The sequence below is a fragment of the Corvus moneduloides genome, chromosome 28 (assembly GCF_009650955.1).
Source record: "Corvus moneduloides isolate bCorMon1 chromosome 28, bCorMon1.pri, whole genome shotgun sequence".
Taxonomy (NCBI): Eukaryota; Metazoa; Chordata; class Aves; order Passeriformes; family Corvidae; genus Corvus; species Corvus moneduloides.
In genome coordinates this window covers 1,476-5,000 of record NC_045503.1, presented here as the reverse complement: position 1 = coordinate 5,000, position 3,525 = coordinate 1,476, and positions in this window count along the sequence as shown.

Genomic DNA, 3,525 nt, shown 5'->3' with positions numbered 1-3,525 from the left:
AGGAGGATGAAGAAGATGAGGCGGAGGAGGAGGTGGAGGAGGAGGAGGACGAGGACGACAACGACGAGAATGAGGACGAGGAGGACGAGGAGGACGAGGAGGACGAGAAGGACGAGGAAGACGAGGAGGACGAGGAGGACAACGACAAGGTCGACGATGACGACGACGATGAGGACGAGGACGAGGAGGACGAGGAGGACGACGAGGATGAAGAGGACGAAGAGAATGAGGAGGAGGAGGAGCAGGAGGAGGAGGAGGAGTAGGAGTAGGAGAAGGAGGATGACGACGATGATGACGAGGAGGACGAGGAGTAGGAAGACGTGGAGGTGGAGGAGTCGGGAGAGGCGTCGGAGGAGGAGGAGGAGGAGGAGGAGGAGAAAGAGGAGAAGGACGACGAGGACGAGGAGAACGAGTAGGACGAGGAGGAGGACGAGGAGGAGGACGAGGAGGAGGACGAGGAGGAGGACGAGGAGGATGAAGAAGATGAGGAGGAGGTGGAGGAGGAGGAGTACGAGGACGACAATGACGTCGACGAGGAAGAGGAGGACGAGGATGAGGATGAGGAGGACGAGGAGGAGGACGCGGAGGACGCAGAGGAGGACGAGGAGGACGAAGAAGATGAGCAGGAGAAGGAGGAGGAGGTGGAGGTATGAGGAGGACGAGGATGAGGACGAGGAGGACGAGGAGGATGAGGAGGAGGACGACAAGGACGATGAGGAGGACGAGGAGGATGAGGAGGAGGAGCATGACGATGACCATGAGGAGGACAACGAGGACGAAGAGGACGAGGATGAGAAGGAGGAGGAGGAGGAGGAGGACGAGGACGAGGAAGAGGAAGAGGAGGAGGAGGAGGAGGAGGCGGAAGAGGAGGAGGACAAGGAGGATGAAGAAGATGAGGAGGAGGACGAGGAGGAGGACGACGAGGACGACGAGGACGACGAGGACAAGGAGGACGACGAGAATCAGGAGGAGGAGGAGGAGGAGGAGGACGACGATGAGGACGAGGAGGATGAGGAGGAGGAGGAGGAGGACGAGGAAAACGAAGAGGACGAGGAGGAGGACGAGGAAGATGAAGAAGATGAGGCGGAGGAGGAGGTGGAGGCGGAGGAGGAGGAGGACGAGGACAAAACGACGTCGACGAGGATGAGGAGGACGAGGATGAAGAGGATGAAGAGGACGAGAAGGAGGACGAGGACAAGGAGGATGAGGAGGACAAGGAGGACGAGGAGGAGGAGGAGGAGCAGGACGAGGAGGATGCGGAGGAGGACGAGGAGGACGAAGAGGATGAGTAGGAGGAGGAGGAGGAGGTGGAGGTATGAGGAGGACGAGGATGAGGACGAGGAGGGCGAGGAGGACGAGGAGGAGGAGGAGGAGGACGAGGAGGAGGAGGAGGAGGAGGAGGAGGACAAGAAGGTGGAGGTGGAGGAGGAGGATGAGGAGGGCGAGGAGGACGAGGAGGACGAGGAGGACGAAGATGACAACGACGAGGACGAGGAGGACGAGGAGGACGAGGAGGATGAGGAGGACGCGGAGGACGAGGAGGAGGACGAGGAGGATGAAGAGGACGAGGAGGAGGACGAGGCGGAGGACGAGGAAGATGAAGAAGATGAGGCGGAGGAGGAGGTGGAGGAGGAGGAGGAGGAGGATGACGATGACGACGACGACGAGGAGGAGGAGGACGAGGAGGAGGAAGAGGGTGACGTGGAGGTGGAGGAGTCGGGAGAGGCGTCGGAGGAGGAGGAGGAGGAGGAGGAGGAGGAGGAGAAGGAGGAAGACGAGGACGAGGACGACAAGGACGACGAGGAGGACAAGGAGGAAGAGGAGGAGGTGGAGATGGAGGACGAGGACGAGGACGAGGACGAGGAGGGCGAGGAGGATGAGGAGGAGGAGGAGGACAAAGACGACAACGATGAGGACGAGGATGAGGAGGAGGAGGAGGATGAAGATGACGAAGAGGACGAGAAGGAGCACGAGGACAAGGAGGACGAGGAGGAGGACGAGGAGGAAGATGAGGATGAGTAGGAGGTGGAGGAGGAGGTGGAGGTATGAGGAGGACGAGGATGAGGGCGAGGAGGGCGAGGACGAAGAGGACAAGGAGAATGAGGAGGAGGAGGAGGAGGACGACGATGACGAAGACGAGGAGGACGAGGAGGAGGAAGAGGGTGAGGTGGAGGAGTCGGGAGAGGCGTCGGAGGAGGAGGACGAGGAGGAGGAGGAGGAGAAGGAGGAGGACAAGAAGGACGAGGAGGATGACGAGGACGAGGAGGAGGACGAGGAAAACGAGGAGGAGGTGGAGGTGGAGGACGAAGAGGACGAAGAGGACGAAGAGAATGAGGAGGAGGAGGAGGAGGAGAAGGAGGATGACGACGACGACGAGAACGAGGAGGACGAGGAGGGCGAGGAGGACGAGGAGGACGAGGCAGAGGAGGACGAGGAGGACGAGGAGGACGAGGAGGATGAGGAGGACGAAGACAACAACGACGAGGACGAGGAGGACGACGAGCGGGATGACGAGAATGAGGAGGAGGAGGAGGACGAGGAGGAAGACGAGGAGGATGAGGAGGAGGAGGAGGAGGAGGACGAGGAGGACGTGGAGGAGGACGAGGAGGATGAAGAGGATGAGTAGGAGGAGGAGGAGGAGGTGGAGGTATGAGGAGGACGAGGATGAGGACGAGGAGGGTGAGGATGAGGAGGACGAGGATGAGGACGAGGAGGAGGACGACGACGAGGATGAGGAGGACGACGACGAGGACGAGGAGGACGACGAGAATCGGGAGGAGGAGGAGGACGAGGAGGACGAGGAGGAGGAGGAGGAGGAGGAGGAGGAAAACGAAGAGGACGAGGATGACAACGACAAGGTCAACGACGACGACGACGATGGGGACGAGGACGAGTACGAGGAGGACGAGGAGGACCAGGCGGACGAGGAGGACGAGGAGGACGAGGAGGACGAAGAGGACGAAGAGAATGAGGAGGAGGAGGAGGAGGAGGAGGAGGAGGAGGAGGAGGAGAAGGAGGAATACGATGACGACGACGAGGAGAATGAGGAGGACAAGGAGGATGAGGAGGATGACGAGGAGAACGAGAAGGACGAGGAAAACGAGGAGGTGGAGGTGGAGGATGAGGACGAGGAGGGCGAGGAGGAGGACGAGGAGGAGGACGAGGAGGAGGACGAGGAGGATGAAGAAGATGAGGAGTAGAAGGAGTTGGAGGAGGACGAGGACGAGGACGACAACGACGACAACAAGGATGAGAGGACGAGGATGAAGATGACAAAGAGGACGAGAAGGAGGACGAGGAGGAGGAGGAGGACGAGGAGGAGGACGAGGAGGACGAGGAGGACGATGAGGAGGACGAGGAGGAGGACGAGGAGGAGAAGGAGGAGGTGGAGGTGTGAGGAGGACGAGGATGAGGACAAGGAGGGCGAGGAGGAGGACAACGACGATGACGAGGATGAGGAGGACGACAAGGGGGACGACGAGAATGAGGAGGAGGAGGAGGATGAGGAGGAGGACGAGGAGGACG